The sequence below is a fragment of the Thermobia domestica genome, chromosome 1 (assembly GCF_964235325.1).
Source record: "Thermobia domestica chromosome 1, izTheDome1.hap1.1, whole genome shotgun sequence".
Taxonomy (NCBI): Eukaryota; Metazoa; Arthropoda; class Insecta; order Zygentoma; family Lepismatidae; genus Thermobia; species Thermobia domestica.
This window is the reverse complement of record NC_137454.1, coordinates 70,846,813-70,866,517: the sequence shown is the minus strand read 5'-3', so window position 1 is coordinate 70,866,517 and position 19,705 is coordinate 70,846,813. Positions and strand designations below refer to the sequence as shown.

General features: G+C 34.4%; 1 long non-coding RNA gene across 1 annotated transcript in view; it reads left to right on the top strand.

The window, feature by feature from the left end:
* Positions 1 to 9,961, top strand: part of LOC145685915 (uncharacterized) — a 101,232-nt gene extending 91,271 nt beyond the window's left edge. Inside the window, exon 3 of the long non-coding RNA XR_014131499.1 lies at positions 7,820 to 9,961. This is a non-coding gene — a long non-coding RNA (uncharacterized LOC145685915). The remainder of the gene's footprint in view (positions 1 to 7,819) is intronic.
* The last annotated feature ends 9,744 nt before the right edge of the window (positions 9,962 to 19,705 follow it).

Below are 19,705 nucleotides of genomic sequence, written 5' to 3'. Positions count from 1 at the left end.
CCTCGCGCCGGCCCTGGATATACTTCAACAACAACAACAACAACAACAAAAAGTACCCTCACTAATTATTCGGTATGCTAGAAATACTTTTAATCATACACAATATTGAGTAGATTGAATTAATTTCATACTCTTTCCAGTCATTTCAATTACGCAAAGTTACATAATGCGCATCATAGCTTGAAACTAAACTTTGTAAAAACAAACAGAATTTCCTAACAACACAGGATTTCGTATTTCCGTACAATACAGGAAGCTGCTTTATTACAAGCCTTGTTTACGTATTTCTTCATGTAACAAAAGCATGATAAGATAGCATTAAGAAAACTGGCTATCTATAATATTGCAGTTCCTGGAAACAGGACACCGATTTTCCATTGAAACCGATATCGCAGCAAGAGTGGAGGAATCAACTTCAGATCTGGATGGGCAAGAGCTTCAGAAGATACTATAAACAAAGAAGAAAAGCATGATGTTAAATTTAATTCTGGATTAGAAATTCGAGCAATCAAGGTAGTACTGCTACTTTATTTTGAAAAAAAAAAAATGTAATAATGCGTTATAAGAAATCTTGTTAAATCTATGAACCTTGTTTTACTAATCAGTAAGTGTGATTTTTTAAAAATCGGTTTGTACTTTTATATGTAATACTATCGGGATGCGTTTCAGTGCTGGTTTAGCTGACTAGCACGTGGTCCTGGGTTCGATTTCCGGCGGGAGACCTTTAAAATTTGACTGTAATACCATGGTTCAGATTCTACCATAAAACCGTAGCTTCACGTCTCACGTAGTCTCGGTGTTGAAAAGGGACGCTAAACATCAATAAACAAATTATTCGTAAGAAACTTACTTTCTTAAACTTAACATATAAATACAGTATATAGCCTAACTTACTCTGTTAGTTACTTACAAGTTAGATAAGTTTAATATTTTTGTGCCATACCATGGAAACTAGACATGTTTCATTTAGTATACGCTACAGACGAGACAAACCTCTTGCAATAGGTTCGTGTCTCGGTGTTGAAAGGTACGATATACTTAACAACAACAACAACAACAAAAAGTACCCTCAGAACAGATACTTTCTCTCAGGTACAGTACAGAGACAGATGTACTTTTTGAGATGAGACAGTGCATTCACATTTTTTTTTCAAGATGAGACAGCGCTTCATATCTTTTGGCGATGAGACAGTGCATTCACGACATCTTTTCGAGATGAGACAGCGCATTCATGACAACTTTATGAGTCAAAACACTCCCAAATATTGTCTTATACGCAATTCACTGTTTATTGAGTTGTATAATCAAATGATAGGAAATTAGCAGGAGATCTTCTAAAGATGCATCAATATAGATAAACGTGTATGTAAGTATATTACATGATGTCATCATCACTCAACAATAAACGGTAGATCAATACATATCGTTGTGTTTTGTAACTAGTGTATAGTAGATTTGAAATGCAAACGGGATAAGGGAAATAAAAATTAAATATTAGGGACGGCTTTTAAGCAGAACAAAATTATGCTATTTAGTGGATTCCTGAGTAGTCTTACAACAAGGACTTTATTAGTGTTGTATATTTCGTGTGATATACTTTATTAGTGTTGTATGGACCATAAACGCCGTGGACATATAAAAGGGGCAAGAAAAATGACTAAGAGGTCCTCAAAATATGTGTCTGGAGCAGAGTGAACAAAACAAGCTGCGAGCAACTTTAAAACAAAAAAAAATCTACTGATGAAATATCGGGCATATTAGTAACGGAAAAATTAATAAGGGCGGAGAAAGAAAATTGATTCTGAGAGACAAGACAGAAATAGTTAAATGAAAACGGGAGTGAAAATGAAGACAATAACTAGATAGTAAACAAAGAGTAGCAACGATAAGACCTTTAGGACTCATGGTATAATAATAATAATAATAATAATAATAATAATAATAATAATAATAATAATAATAATAATAATAATAATAATAATTATTATTATTATTATTATTATTATTATTATTATTATTATTATTATTATTATTATTATTATTATTATTATTTCTCTGTTAATGAACTTACATTATTTTTATACTCTATTATGGCAAAATGTTATTTATAGTATTCTTGTTCTATAGTACTATAAGAGTTAACAACAGTAGGGACACACGAAATTTGTCTAGGAGCCTGTGAAATGCATGGGCAGCCCTAATGGCAAAACACTTACAATGATTACGAACCCACCATTTTCTTTCTAATTTTGTTATGATTTCCGTTACTCCGTTATTTTGAAAAATTGCGAGAAAATGGTGAATATACTGTGACATCCTGTGAAGAAAAATAAAAGAAATCACTTCAGAGTAAAAGAGTTCACATCCATTACACAGTACGAGTACAATAAAAACAAGATAATAGCTCTGCTTTATCATGTCATGACTCGGCTGTTGTTGTTGTTTTTTTTTTAAATTTCTGCTTCTCATACACATACATGCATACATTCATATCTTTATCAATTACATCAACAAGTTTCTCTCCTGAATATGGCTGTGTTTACTCCACGCTTTGGAAAATGAGTCATGACTTCTGTTGTAGGAAGTAAGCCGCTCTTTGCTCTGCTATCCAGATAGGTGAAGCCTAAATACATTCAGTAGGTATGACGTGTAGCTACAACAAATTGCAACTTTCTCAAAATACCGTTACGTCAGTCTTCTGGACACGGAGGCCGAATAACAAGGTGAGGAGGATAAGCAAAGCAAGCAAGAGAGGAAAAAAAAAGTCAATGTTTGGTTCGTGTGGCTGCTGTCACTTCTTATAATAAAGAGTAGCTTAAATGATTTGTTTAGGATCAAAAACATTACATGCTTACACAAAGCATAACAGACTTCCCACTGGGACGAAACCTAAATTCCGGAAGTGTTTCTTTTACTTCTCAGCATACAATATGATAACGTCAGTCGCTTTCCAAAGAAATGGGTGGAAGCAAAGCACTTAGTGCATAAACCATGGCAAATATCAAAATAGTTTACCATTAAAACAGTAAAATATGCCTCAAAAATAAAGTCAATTCTTAAAACATTATATGTATATAATTTTGCCTCATTTTTGGAACTACGGTTTATAATAAGTCTAGTTTTTTTTTAAATGCTACTTCCGGTTGCCCTTCACTTTTAAATCAGTAGCTCATCATCTTATTCTATTCTTCCCTTGAATACGCAAGCTACAATGTAAGAAGGAAATTAAAAAAAATAAATAAATAAATAAAAATAAAAAATAAAAAAAAACTGCGGAATAGGAAGCAAAATCCTTGCACTAAGAGAAACTACTCTATTTCCTGGACTTAATGTCAGAGTTTTCACAAGATCCGTCCATTCCATTCTCCATTCTGCATGAGGGACAGTTACCGAAAGATATACCGACTGACGTAGGTTCATTCCGAAGTTAACGAGGCTGATTTGTTTGATACATAAGTTAATAAGGTTTTTCTTAATGTCAACTTCAGGTAGTACTTATCCCAGCCAGGTATTCTGATATGTTTTTGGTCAATGCATGGTATCGTCTAATAATAATAATAATAATATGTTCGTCTACATCCAACTACCAGATAAAGAGTACGCCAAGCCAAGTATCTATACATATATAAGAGATGATAAAAGCTACTAATAATTAAAGAGAAAGAAAACAACACTATTTGAAACGGTATTATGACATACGCATTCAGTTAAACATGGTAAATGATATAGCATTTCCCTCCAGTCCCTGTTATTAGTTGTCTGACCAACTACTGAAAAAATTACCCTGATTTTCAGTATATTTCATAGAAAATCTGCCATTCCACAGATGATAGATGCAATAGGTGATGAGCCTCTCTCTTAACACTTGCTTACTGTATATTTGCGGACTATTATAAACTAGTGCTGTTATTGTTTGAATTACGAAAAATTGTTCCAATATTGAAAACGAATATACAGATATTCCAATAACAGAATAAAAATATTCGAATAATTTTAACAGAATTATAATAAACTGTTCTGTGTTGAGAATATCATCAACTTCTCTGAACAATGCTACCCGCTCCTGTCTTTCCTGGATCTTCTAAATAAGCTTCCACCTCATACTAGTAAATGTCCCCTGAGAAGTCCAGGGTTCGATTCCTAGGGACACTTTAGCTTTTTCAAGTCACCCACTCTGAGTGAGGTTTTCCTTAGTTTTCCTCATGTATACCAGGCAAATGCCGGGATGATACCTAACATAATAGTCCCAGTCTTTCCACATTCCTTTAGTCCACTCCAATTCCCCGGCTAGTGTGATCGCTACACTACATCCTTCATACATAACGGGCTAACATAGCCATAGATGCAGAAAGCCCAGAAATCTAGTTCCTTCTTTATCTCCTTCTCTCCATGAGGCCAATATCGAGTGAATGACATTCGTATTCTTTAAAATAAAATGCTTTCGTGTGTTCCATGCTTTCGTATATTTAGGGCCAAGCATTTAATAATCATTAAATGTCTCCTTTCCGGACCTCTTTCGGACAAATGCTACATTAAGGATTTTTTGGGGGGCTTATGCATTGTGAGCTCATGGCTTTGTCTGGAATACAAAATATTAAAAAAAAAAAAAAAAAAAAACGCTTCATAAACACTATACATTCAAATGATGGTACAACCTAAACAATCATACTAAAACAATAATACGTAATTTTTTTAAAAGAATATTTTTATTTACAATACACTTACCAGACACACAAAGTAATTTTCACATATAAATAGGATCAAATGTTTTCTTCTGTGTGATAATTTGCAACATTAATTTAACCTTTTACTTTCTTTCTTTTTTTTATATAGCAAACTTCACATTTGCTTGATAGAATTAGGAAAAGTATTACACAGCTTTATTCGTACATGGTATAATGAATTGATCTACAATAAAATTAGTTAAACTCGACACTTACATAGGGGTGTTTATAGAGGAGGCATCATGAGATGGTCCCTGAACTTCCTTAACTCGTGTGGAGTGAAAATGCAGCCCCTACTAACTTTGGTGCGAGTGTTACCAACCACGGTCACTCTGCTTTACACTATTAAGAAAACTGCCATTATAGATGCATCGAAAAAGCCTTGCCACCTGAGTAGTGGAAATGCCGCTGCGAGCTGTCAAAGAGATCTTTTCTTGCTGGCTCTGCGTATAAATACGATTAGTTCTAGTGTGTTACGTCCAAATTCAGTGGAAATTTTCGTTTATTGATTAGTGAATGATGTTTTGAAAAATATACACAGCAGAATGATAACATATTATTGTACTCTGCAAGGTGTACTAAAGGGAACTAATAACATTATTCTTAGTATCTCCTTTCGTATTTTAAATACTTTTGCCGCAAGTATTACCCCAGAAAATAATTCCGTACAATATTTAGAGCCTCTCTATTTCAACTGTGCCCTTGCTGGCGCTGCTGTCGATTGTGATTGACTGTACTTCCTTCGAAAGAGGATGAACAAGTTGCTGCGGCCGAGTTCTTTCAATTGTTGAATGCGAAAGCGTTGCCACATTGATTTATTACACGTGCCTTTGCTGTGCTCTGTCTTGTTAGCCACTCTAAATAGCCTACGATCTTCACTCGTCAAGACAAAGCGACTGAATGACAAATTGGCAACACAGGAGAGGTCATTCACTTCTAATCCCTAAGCAAAGGGAGGGTTTCATCCGCCAGAGGGTGGCGGGGCTGGGGCCGAAGCGTAATTCGCACATTTTCCGAGGGCACACCTGAATATTGATGGGCAGTGGGAATATTCCCGGTGGGAAGGAAAATAAAGAATGGGAATATTCCCGGGTTTTTTCCCTGGCATATAAATTCCCGGGAAGGAATTTATTTCCATTTCTTTATTTTATCTTCCAAATTATAATAACCGTATGACTAATTACTTTATTTTCATTTATTATGATTTACTTCTAGGCTTTAAATAATTTGGAGATTAAAAAAATAAAATTCGTTGACTGTACTTTATACAGTATAACTAATCATATGATTTATTAGTTCCATTTCCATTTGCACTAAAACGTAGCAAAGTACTAATTTACAAATGATGAAAAGGAACCAGTTTGTAAAGTAATGTAGAAATTATGTAGAAATAGAGATCCTACAATTAATACACTCCGAACCATCGTTAGTAATGGACGTCGGTCTATCTCCTGTCTCCGACTCGAATTTCTGAAGAGGTACTCGAACTCCTCTTATATGTGAATTAACGCATGAAATTTCAAGAAATAGGTAGGAAGAAAGATCGTGTGTGGCAATGTTACGTGCTAAATTATGAAGATGAGTCAGTGTCTTGGAAATATTGTGAACATAAATATGTATGCGCAAATGTTGATAAATTGGTGAGACTGGCAGTTACCCAATCTAATTTGTTTATAACATTTAAAAATTTAATATGTTTATAATATCAGTAGTAGAGTGAAGTTTAGAAAATACACTTACTTATAAATTTAAACTGTTTGGCGGTGTAAAAATATGTGGACTTACTATACTATTTTTTCCATATATTTACTTTCATAAAACATATTGTAAGTAAATATAGATTTATGCGTACTCTCTAAATATAATAAAATATTAATAAAGTAACATAGTACCGTTCAGAATATACATTTTAAAGAATCCTCTGCAGACAATTGTAATAATATACTGTGATAAAAACAAATTTAACTTTGAAATCATAATATATTAATATAATGCAATTTTCTTTGTGATTGTACATAAATTCCCGGAAAAATTCCCATTTTGGGAATCTTCCCTAAAAATATCTTCCCGGGAATTTACCCATCACTAAACCCGAAATAGATAGGCTCTAGCGATTGCATCAAGCCAAAGTATATGGGTCTAATACTTAGAAAGTTGAGATTTTACTAGAGTATAGAGTAGGACTTCCAGACATCCCAGATTTACATCATCTGAACCCCAAAACTGTTCAAACTCCAAATGTAAAGGTTTCTCTCCAAAATAGATTATATATTAAGAAAAAAGCTTTCATTATTCATTGCTATCTCAATTAACAGGAATAATCAAATCTCTATCTTCACTTTTGATGAATGTTGACCTATTAATTCTGAGCAAAAAAACAAATGACTATACCGTCAATTTCCATAGGATGTCTCGATGATTTTAGTGTAAACTTTCATAGTGTCCAGATTTCCTAGTTTGAAATTTTGTGAGCCCTAGTATAAGGTGCAGTCTCGTGCTCAACTTTCTCAATATCAGACGCCTATACGAGTTTCTCTTTTACATATATTTGATGTATATTTGCATTATTTCGTCTTTCTTCAATGAAGTTTATCACTGTTACTTTCATGGTATTTACGTCGAGTTGGTTCACTTTTATCCATTCCGAAGTTTAGCTGTCGTGTTATCAAACATATGTCCTTCAGGGCAAAAGTTGTTTGGAATTTCAATCAGAATGCTTGTGTCATAAGCGGAAAGGACGTTTTAGTTTGAAAATATAATACTACATAAACAGGAAGATCATTAGCATATATAAGAAATAGCATGTGATCTAAAATTGACCTTTGTGAGATTCCGTGTCTAAATGTGCCTTATCTGTGATGCGGTTGTTCCTATTTCAACATATTGCATGTAGCTAGTTAAACTTAGCATGACATCTAATTCTATGATTATGTAACGTTTTTTTTTAAAGTAGAATTTCGTGATTAACTAGGTCAAAGGGTTTTATAGTATCAAGAAATATTCTGTTTGTATTTTCTCTTGCTTTTAATCTCAGCTACTGCATTTCTAATTAATTTGTATTTCCAAAAACTGAATTGACTATTTTTTTTTTTCAGAAGAGTTGCTGATCTAAGGCATTAGGCTGGTGGTCATGGGTTTGAATCTCACTCAGAATGGTATGAATTGACCCTACAACATTCATTACTTACCGCCTCCTTAATCTAAAGGACAAAAATCACAGGATGTAAATTCAAAAACAAACACATATTATCACACCTCGTCTGTTTATCAGACGTAGGAACTCCAAAACGACGTCTTTTTTCATCCATGGTGCTATCAGGTAATAACGTTTAGGTGTCGACAGAAAGGTAACGCACAAAAATCCAGATTAAAACCTAGAATAAAAATTAATTTGCGCAAAATATCTAAGAAATTGAGAAACAGTGCTGTGGTAAAATAAAATTCTAGGTGGAAAAATACCCCATCGTAATATTGCTAAAGTTTTCACGTTTTGAAAAAGACAATGCCAACAACACATAAATACCATTGGGAATATATGGTATAGATCATGAAATTAATATTTGGAATAAACTATAAAATTCATTATAGAAGAAAAAAGTAGCAGTATCGCATGTACATCACGTGAAGGAATTTGGTTTGTATGACGTCATATTTTCTCAATAAATATTGAAACAGGAAATATCAGTAGACCAATACCACTTCCGGTTATAGTACAGAGATTAGTATGCAGATAGAATATATTCTTGGGATGTTTAATTGATTGCAGAAAACAATTTCTCGCTACCCAGTACAGATTTTACTCTACAGCGACCAACATTAAAACCGGAAATGGTAGATTTCTGACACTTCCGGTTAGAAAAGAGAGTAAAGAGTGACGGTACCAATTTTTAGAACGCTAAACCGATCCCCCCCAAAATTCGCATCTCGCTCTCTCTCAACGTTTCTGTTCTATATTGAAAACGGAAGTTGTAATGAATTTCTATCACTTCCGGTTTTAGTAAAGAGTCAAGGATGGAATTGAAATGTATTCTTGGAACGCTCCCAATCGATTGCAAGAAACCGTTTGCTCTATGGCGATCCCAGTGAAGACAGGAAATTGCTTATTTCTACCACTTCCGGTGGGTGGATCGCCTCCTTGAAAGAACTCAATTCCTCACTTTTGACATGGCACATCCTGTCCAAAACTGATGGTGATCCATTTAGTAATTTTTTTTTTCTCCGGAAGGACAGACAGGGCAAATATATAATATCTTCTTGTGACCAAGCTAGGACGAGAATAGTATTTTTGATATGTATGCATGTAAGTTTGTATGCTTCTATATAGCTACTCATGTAAAACCCAATCACTTTATAGAACTTCACAATGAAGATATATCAAATCTCAGAAGTGACTTGACTTTAAATAAGATCAGACTTACCTAGGGTGGTCAGACGTACTGATTTTCGTACTACAGTACATTTTTTTTAAGAGCTGTCGTACGTGTTGCCAAGGCGCCTAGAAAATCGAGAAATGTCCTTCTTTTTCAAAAATGTCCTGAGTTAATTTATTTGCAATATTTTAACGTTTCATTTTTTATTCACAATATATTGAATCACAGGCACTCTTTTGCTGAATGATGAATCGTTCTGTTTTACAGTATAACACTCCCCAAAAAGATTAGGAAAACAAAACAATCAACAAAGTATTGGTTTGCAATACATTATTTTTACTGAGAAGGCCTTGTTAGATGCCGGTTAAGCAGGAAAGGTTTCTTCTTAGAGTTACGATAGTGATGCTAACCAAGTTAAGTAGTTCCCTCTCGCCAATCTAAATTTTACCTCGTTCCTTAACATTGTCCCACACTACGAAAAATCGATTTAAAATAAGTCCTTAGCCCTACACGAGGTTTCACTGTACGTTCATAGAAAATAAACCACTGTGTCATTCATCAAAGCATTTGGAGTTGTGTTGAATTCCTTCCATAGGCTACTTTTGTTCAGTCCTTTCTTTTTAACAAAAATGAATGATTAACTTAAGGCTAACGTTAAATGAAATAAGGACATGCTTATTGCCGACGCAGTAAACTATCGTGTACTATTATATTTGTGTCCTACTTATCGATTGTCATAATCTGGTTGCCCTAGACTTATCATACGTCTGGGATTAGCCCGGACAGTCAGGGATTAATCAAACATGTATTCAGGAAATTGTGGAATTTTATAATTAAAAAAAATCAAGAGAGGTAAAGATATTCATCGAACAAATATTTTCATAAGAAAAATAAATTTTCAATCAGAAACTAATTAAGGAAATTGTAAAAAAAAAAAAAAAAAAAAAAAAATTAAATTAAGAGAATGAATAAAAACATCTTTGGAATTCAAAGTTTGCCTTTTTCTACGTCTCGAACTCCCTATCCCATCCCATTCTACAATAAAACAAAATGTTCGGGAATGCTGTTCAGAAATTATGTTAAATCTAAGAACCTAAATAGGATGGAGTTACTTTAAAATTCAATTCAAAGAACGCAAAAATTATGTTTGCGATGTGAGATCTGTAAGAAAGGATTTATGATGTACGAACAACAAAAGCAATAAATCAACAACTTGGCAAATCAATTTCACTTTTAAAAAAAATAATAAAATATTACTACTCATTATACATTTAAAGAAATATTATTCATGAATTTTATGCAGTCCAGTTTTTCCCTTCTTTTTGATACAGTTAATCAACTTGTTTTAATTCTTTACTTTATGCTACCATTACTAAATTTTAATCTGAGAATGTATATTCACAATAAAAATGGCGTTAGCAAGATGGAAACTAAAACATATCGTGTATGTGTTAAAAAAGAAGAAGAAAAAAAAGCTAATTTTCTTTGCTCAAAAAAAAAAAATAATCTTTGTACGAAAGTGCATTTTACAATTTATTCATATTTCGCTAGAATAAAAAGCGACTTACATTAAACATTAAACGGAACAGGATCTATAAAGCCAACAGGACAGTGAAGAATTTAGATATCAGACGAGGAGTACATAGGAACACAACATTCTAAAGCGTGACCAGGGAAAAGAAAGGTAAGCTGCAGTACTATTCAGGAAAGAAAAGAAAAGGATTGTCTAAAGTAAAAATCTGCACTAAAAAGATCCTGATTAAGAGTATGTAATGTATCGTAAAAAGCATATATATTGGTCCATATTCATGAGATTAATGTTTCACAATATTCTGTGAGATTCGGTATCATACTTTCTTTTCTTACATGCAACTTACTTGTTATCTTTAGATCGAACATTGATCCCGTAGGTAAAAGATAATACTCCAGTAGTCTTTTTTTTTTTTTTTTTTCCAACTCAACGTTTCAATCTGTTAAACTTCAGGACAAAAAGTTTAGAGGGCCTAGCTACCAGCTTGGGCAGTGCCATGATACTAGTGCAAACTGTCTACAAATGACAGCGATTAGAAAATGAGTTACAGGAAGAAGTTGGCTAAAATTAATTTTACAAACTGTAAAATATTTTATTGAACATATAAATTATTTCTCCTTCATTATAGTGGTTCTTGTTAGAAATATTGCACTTTCGTGATGTAACACACGGCACTTAAGTGACATCAAATGTAGACCATTGAACTATTTCTCCAATAAGCTGTATGTATGAATATGATGAAGAAAGTTCACAAAAGTAATCTACAATGTTTTCTTATAGTTAGTATTACTTTGCAACAGTAATATTCACCTTTTGTCGAGCAACTGCTAATTAGTACAATCATGGTAGTTGTCTTTGAGAAAATCTACAAGGAAACGTGTCATTAGGAAGAATTCCATTTATGGTTTATTGTGAGAGTAATTACATTACGGCTTCTCAAGAAGAAGATCTTACGTTTTCACTTAAGTTGATACCAGCGAAACTCCACTTTGCGTGTAATGCTGTACATACAAACACAACATGATTAGCCTACACACTACCTCGTTTCGCAAAGAAAGTTGTGAAACAATCTGACTGTTGTTTCCAAACGAATCGCATGATACAAATACGTATGCCACACTGCGTTTATGTTTTTACCTTCTTCAGCAATTGTTGCTCTAAAGTGGATGATCCCGATACTACAACAAAATCTGCATCCTATTTTTTATCTTGATTACAGTTTTCATCACACTTCTCATTGAAGTCTTACTTTATTCTCTAATGATCAGTAAGGCGTCTAGATATAGCCACAGCCAGTTCGATTTCTTAAAAGGGGGCAGAAAGCAGTACTAAGGGGGCAATAACAGGCATCACAAAACTGTTAATTTATTTATTATTAATCTGTAACAGAGCTGTAGATTCTTTTCACCATCTATATTTCACTATTTATTGTCTGGACGCATATTTATCTAAACAAATAAGAAAGAAAGCAACCAACTATGTAATGAAAAAAGGACAAACGACTGTGTGGTCAGAAGAAAGGTGGCAACCGAAGTGGAAGAGAAGAGCGGTAGAGGGAGACCAAGAATGAAATGGCTGGACATGGATTACGAATGACTTCAGAGAGAAACGTCTAACAGGGGAAGATTCCGGTAAAGAGCTTTATGAAGAAGACTCTCAGAAACGTCGACCCCACATAATGGGAAAAGATGAAGAAGGTTTATGTAAACAAACAATTACCAGTTTCAGGGAGTTCAAAGATAACCGTGACATTAAGCCGCCCTGGGCACCCGTAGCTACAGATCTACTATATACTTTATGTCTGCAGCTAACATAGTGTACCTCGATGCAACTATTCTTTGGAAGTGCACCAGTCCCATGAATTTGATGCTTGTCAGACGATGGGAGATGCTTGGTGCATCTAGCAAGAAGTATGTAATTTTACGCAGAAACGAGTCAAATACGCTAAACTGAATTTAATTTGGTAAATAAAATTGCAAGAATTTCATATCTAGTTTTTTCCCCATTCACTTTAAAAATTTCATAAAATGTTCTGATGAAATCAATTTAGTGCGAGCTGCGCCCAATTTAGTCCCTCCACCGTCCATGGCTAGGGAAAAGGGCTTCTACCTGTGAACCAGATGGTACAGGTACGATCCCTGATGGAAGGAATTTATCTTTTCTTTTACTTTCGTTCCAAAGCAGCTTAGCGGTCATCCAGTGTCTGTAAAATTGGAATCTGGGGACCAAGTCGGCCATAATATCACTTCCAGTAGTACTGAAATGAAAGAAATGTGGAATCTTATTTTTACTTTATCTGTGACCGAGACCATTTATGCATCCTGTATATAATTAGAACCAAGTGGGAGATTAATTCAATGACGCACTGTTTTTTTTTTTTTTTTTTTTTTTTTTAAAGGAATTTGTAGTAACTGGGAGCTTACGAGTGGATTAACACACACTAGCGCCTTAAGCTATACCTCCAAAATTGCCAAAACAATAAATAAATAAAATAAATAAATAAATAAAAAATTAATGCAACTTAATTCCAAAAATATTTCTGCTCATCGAGTTTGAAAACTCTGTCGTCCAATCAGCAAGATTCGCACTGAACCTTTGACATTAATTTTGCTGAATGAGAACATACATTTTTTCTGATCCGCGGCATTGCGAACACTTATCATTTACGTATAGGTTTAATATATATATATTTTTTTAAATCGGCCTCCATCATTCCCAATGCTCTACTTCTTATTTTTAAAACACAATATATGCTTACTTTCATACTACAAATACTTATTATGCGTCCAACATTCTATATCTGGCATCCAATAAAACACTTGTGGCGAACAATAATTCGCCACGTAATTTTCATAATTAATGCAAATAATAATAATAATTTGCATTAACAATAATTGTGGCAAACTAACAAAATCTAAAAAATCTCGTCACTAATAAAAATTACACTCATACAGAAGTAAACTTATATCATAATTTAGCGTATCTTTGTTTATCTAAAACCAATGAGCCTACTTATTTTTCCTTTTCATCTGGAAGACTTAGATTGTTGTTCTTTTAGAGCTTAAAATTTAAACAGCTCTCGGCGCTCCTCGATCTTATTTAATTCTATATTTTAAAAAAAAGTAATTTTGCTTTTCTTCATTTTGAATTTGTCTTGATCCTTTAAATTGTTCTTCATATCTTCTGTGAACAGCTATAAATAAAATAAAATAAAAGTCTCTTCTGGGAAATATAGGAGACTTTCGATATATTTTGAAGCTTTTCCCTGACTTTCAAGGTCAGTGAACCATGTTTTGTTCCAATACATCAAGAAAATTTTATATTTTGGTCTCGAAAAGCATATTATAATAAGTAATGTAGAAACGCTCACATCGAAAATTTCCAGTACAAAAAATCAATTTATTTTATTAATATATACCTAGAAGCGTAGGAGAGAAAACCAAATATATTCGGTCCTATGTTGTACGCCGCGCTTGGCTCCAGCCTACTCAGACTAGTGCTAATCCAGATGCGTAGGAGAGCTTATGATGCAACTCTAATGCACTAGTCAATAAATTCTACCACCACTACCTTTAGATATGTTTCTTTGTTACCTTGGAATAGGCGAATCAATTTTGGTCTTCAATTGTACATTATGAGCGTTAACAGGAAAAAAACCTCAACGATGAGACATACGGTACGTCAATAGATTTATTTCATCGAGCTGAACGAAATCATATGAGTGTAGGGAAAATGTTCATGCGTAATCTTTGAGAAAAACATTTTCGAAATCCTAAAAATCGATGTTGTATGACAACCATGCCATCTATTAACAAGGTACATTCACGAAGTGTCCCCTCACGATTCGTATAAAATTGATTCAAATGCAATATCCCAGCGGCCCAATGTGTACTGTGCTATTTTTTGCCGACCATACAGGTAATTTGCATATTTATGGGCCTTCATATATCCGGAATTCAATCATAAACTACTATAACGCTCGGACACAAAATTGCTTTTAGTTTCTTTAGATGTAACTAGACATGAATGTGGGCATATGCAAAATAAATTCGATCAAGTACTGCTTCTCTAACACATGTTACCCTCCCCGGCTGCCATCTTGGATTCAAGGAATAATGAACACTACACTTATTTATTAAAAACTAAATTACAGTGTAACGGTTTCAACAACTCAACGTTTTCTTCATCATACAGAGTTAGTGTCTGATGAAGACAACGTTAAGTTGTTGAAACCGTTACACTGTAATTTAGTTTTTAATAAATAAGTTTGTATACTCTGGTCAGAAATGTTTATTATTCTTTAGTGAGTTCCAGAGTCATGATGGATAGAATTGCTTGGATTCAACTTAGGATTTTTCAAATGGGAATAAGTGCAAGTGATATATCAAATTAATATACAATTTTCTCGGAAATTCATTGGTGTAGTGAATTTTATGTAGCTTGTACCGTTTGCAAGGTTTTGCATGTTAAATGTCAGACACTTCACGGATATTGAACCAAATAGAAAGTCGTGCACGGTCCTGTGTGTGTATGTGATCTTTTACGTGATTTATCGTTGACGAAATATTTTCTGAACGTACATACATACAGACACACAGACGTCAATACGGGAATGGTAGGGCTTTCCACCCAAATCTGGTCGTATCTGGCTTTACATGAGGCATTTTGACCGTATGGAAGTAATAACAGTCACTCACAGAAATGTAATACGGTTATGACATCAATATTGTAAAGATTTTTTTTATACTTACAGTATTTTTTTCCAATTAGAAATTGTTTTGATTTGTCAACGTCAAAAACGTAAGTGTAACTGATAGGCCTATTACTGTGCAATGTCTATACACGAAATGCCTGGAAGATTTAACATGCAATACCTTCCAAACGGTACAAGCTACGGCAAAGTTCACTACACCAGTGAATTTCTGAGAAAATTATACATATATTTGATATATCACTTGCACCTATTCCCATTTGAAAAAACCCAAAGTTAAATCCAATATGGCGGCCTGGATGGTTAACATGTGTTAGAGAAGCAATACCTGATCCAATTTGTTTTGTATATGCCCACATTCATGTCCAGTTAGATCTAAAGGAACTAAAAGCAATTTTGTATGATTGAATTCCGGATATCTGAAGGCCCATAAATATGCAAATTATCGGTATGGGCCACTAAAATTAGTACAATACACATTGAGCCGCGGAAAACTTTGCATTTGAATCAATATTATACAAATCCCGAGGGGAATGTAAATTGTAAGATGAAATTGATCCTGAGAATACTATTACTAGGAATGCAATGGATGTACCCGATTGCAATGAAATGAGCTGAGCGAGCTTAAACTACGTAATCATTCCTGGCCATTATGCAATAATAAATGGCATTTTTAATTGTTGACAAAAAAATCGCGTGAAAACTTTTTCCCCATGTTAAGTCTATGCAAGCGTTTTTCGGTGATTATTCCTCGATGGTACATCGGATTTTTGATTTCGACCTATGTTGTCACTCAGCACGACATACTCTATCAGCGTGCTAAGTTTTCTTGAGATCGGCCAAACGGTCTAGGAGGAAGCGTTTTTCGGTCATTATTCCTCGATGGTACATCGGATTTTTGATTTCGACCTATGTTGTCACTCAGCACGACATACTCTATCAGCGTGCTAAGTTTGGTTGAGATCGGCCAAACGGTCTAGGAGGAGTTCGCGCACAACCAAACGGCTAACGCGAGTATAAGAGCTTCGCTTCGCTCAGCTCAATCAAGCTCAAGATGATGACATACGCGTCATGGTTAAAAGGTTAACCAGATGTGGCCCATAGTTACAATGAACTCTTAAAACTTGAAAAGAATTTTGTGGCACTAAAAAGTATGTCGTTCTGTGCCAATGATATTTGAGTTTGTTGTTTGTTCTTCTTTTTCTCCAAGTGGTGACACACATGTTGGTATTAGTCACATAGATAGCTTACTTCTAAGAATTTCGTACATACTACTTGTAAAAAACGACAAAAACTAATTTTAAAATATCCACGGAAATCTACGGAATATGATTATACAGTCATAAGCAAAAGGAAATGAAATCTTTTAAAGTTTAACGTCCCATGGTTATGCCGGTTAGGCTAAAGGAGACGGTGATAATGAGAAATGTGTGAAATGGTGGAATAAAGAAAGTGGGAGGAACCGGAGAACCCCGAGAAAACCCCACGAGCACAGTGTTTGTCCACCACAAAGTCCACACGGAGCAAGCTGGGATCGAACCAGGGACCCCAAGCACCGGAGGTGAACGCTCTACCACTAAGCCACCGCGCCCCCCTCATAAGCAAAAGGAAATACCACATTTTGTATACAGACTGTATTAACAAAACGTACTATTTTCTTTGACACAAGTTGTATAAATATTTTCTACAATTCTCACATGTCGAAAAAGGAATTTTCAAAGACAGTGGATATAACTTCATTTAACTAACTTACCCTGTAATGAAGATTTTAGATAGTAAATAAATGACAGTCACGGGCTTCAAAAGATAAGGAAGTATCGCAATATCTTTTAATGTGGCTGTACTCCACATTACTACGAAACATCATATATCATATAAAATCGGTATATATAACACGACTGATGACTGTACGAATTGTATAACTACATAGTTTTGATTCTTATTTATAACTTGGGGAATATCACTAAGATGCTGGTCGGATCTCTTATCTTGTCAGAACTCCAGTACCTCATATGTGTGGTTAAATGGTTAGTTCTCCCCTTCTTGATGGGGAAGAACGCCATTTTATTTTTAATGGGGTTATTCGTATTTGTGGTTCACACAAAAATATAATTAATAGGGGAACTGCATAGATCCGCCACATATCCAGATATTTTCAAGACAAATTCATATAATAACTTCATTCTCCCACACCGACTTCTTTTACAATTCATCTCATGTTACTCGGCTTCTGAGTTGTCACATTTGGAACTGAGAGAACGAAACCTTAGATTCAGGGTCTCGTTACATATCAGTTTCAACAAAATTTGCTAGACGCAACACTAAAAAAGCTATTCTGATTATTGCAAGCTGAAACCCGCACATAATAATGCCCTCGGAAAGCATATTCGCAAGTATCCGAATGTAATTCAAAGTTTTTAAATAAAATTTTCGTGTCATTAAGATTATTTAACGTATTTGTCTGGACTACCTGAACGTTTGAAGTGTGAAAAAAACGCACGACTGGATCAAGAATCGAACCCAGGTCTTCGTACTTACAGTGGAATTGGTTATTGATATAAGATCGATTATTTTGTTAATTCATCAAGTATAATATAGGCCCTATAAGAATATTTTTATAAACCATTACAAGTCACCACTTATACGTAACATAAAAGCAATTTCAGATTCGCAGTAAAAAAAAAAAAAAAAGTCCGTCAACTGATCATAAACAATTAATTGTACTATGGCAGTAAAAGGAAGAAGTCACATACTAATAATGAATTAAGTTGTAATTAACGCACTCAAATTATTATGTATGTAAATGACAGCAGCAAGTGCGTTTGCCTACTTATCCATCACTCATGTGACGATGAAAATAGCACAATCAATATTTAAGCATAAGAACATATCCATCAGAAACCAAACTTTCTATTTGTCTGTACCGTTACTTCATGCTTCATTCATCAGAGGAACATCAACAGCACATAATAAATAACGGAATAAAGACTCTGCTACATCTTCTAATGTACCGATTTTCCCAATGCATAAAATACTTCTGTATAGTGTATCGATAGCCAAAATTTCGTTATAATTTACCCAAAACAGTGACATACACAAAAGGGTATGTTTCTGTCCCCCTCCCCTCCTCTCTACTTAAACAAGACATGGAATTCCGTGTACGCCACTGACCTAGAAAGACAATGTATGGAACTCCAGATCGGTGCCTTAACAGATTTAAAAAATAGAAAAGAAATACTTTGGGCAAACCTGCAGGAGAATAGGGCCTACTTAAAAGTATGGAAGATAAGTAGACGCCAAATTATTGCAGTGTTGGGGCATCATCGTCTATGTTTATTGCATTACTATTATTAAAACCGTTCTCCTTGTAGTAAACTGCGCCCATAGAAGCTGCTGTGTGGCTGCTTATGTATGGAGTTGACATCTCATATAATCATTATTCATTGGTAACAATAAAACATATAACATTCACTTTGTTCTCGTAGGTTTTTAACGTATAAAATGTGTGTGAAAAATAACTCCTTATGATAACACATTTATTCAGATTTTGGTACAGTTCATCAGTCTTGAATATCACCCCTTTAAAACTGGAATCTTGCACAAGATTAAAACATTTCCGAACAGTACAATGTGTATGGGTATACAGGGGAAGAGTGACAGAACGTTTACCATTTGTTAGTGGTCCCTGATACTGTAAGCTTGCTTCTTAGGGCCTCTACTTCTATCCCAGGTTCAAATCATCTTCATTCACTAGCCCTTTTCCAACTTCCTCACATTACTTAGCAATAATTGTAGTAGTAGCTTCACTTCATCCCATTTCTTAATTCTTATTGTCACACCCAGCCTTGTTGTAGACCTCTTATAATTAGCATACATTGAGGAGGAAAAAAAAAAAAATCTGACTTCCATTTGTCACTGGTTTAACCCATGATCGCTAGTGTTGTCCGATAAAATTGTAATCATTCTGAATACAAAAATGCAACTAAAGATATGAACGAAGAAATTGCCATAAGATCTTTTAAAAGCAGTTATACGTAGATATCAGGAATTCCATATTAAGGGCGGTGGAAGTTCATGTAGTTCGGAGCCCACGTTAAGCTGTAGGTACGTCTCATTTAGCCTTCGATGCTGATTGGGACGCGAAGGCAGATTTTGAGGGAAGTCACATCGGTGAGAGAAGTTTATCGCTGCAAACTAAGGGAAGAATATTTTCCTAAAGGATTTTACAAGAATTAGTATAAATAAAAGACAAATTCTGACCAAAGTATATACTATCTAATAAACGATAGCGTTCCAGTTTCAGCAAAGAATCTTTGCCTTCATTCGACACATTATGTGCATGTGATGAAGGCAAAGATAGGCCTACTCT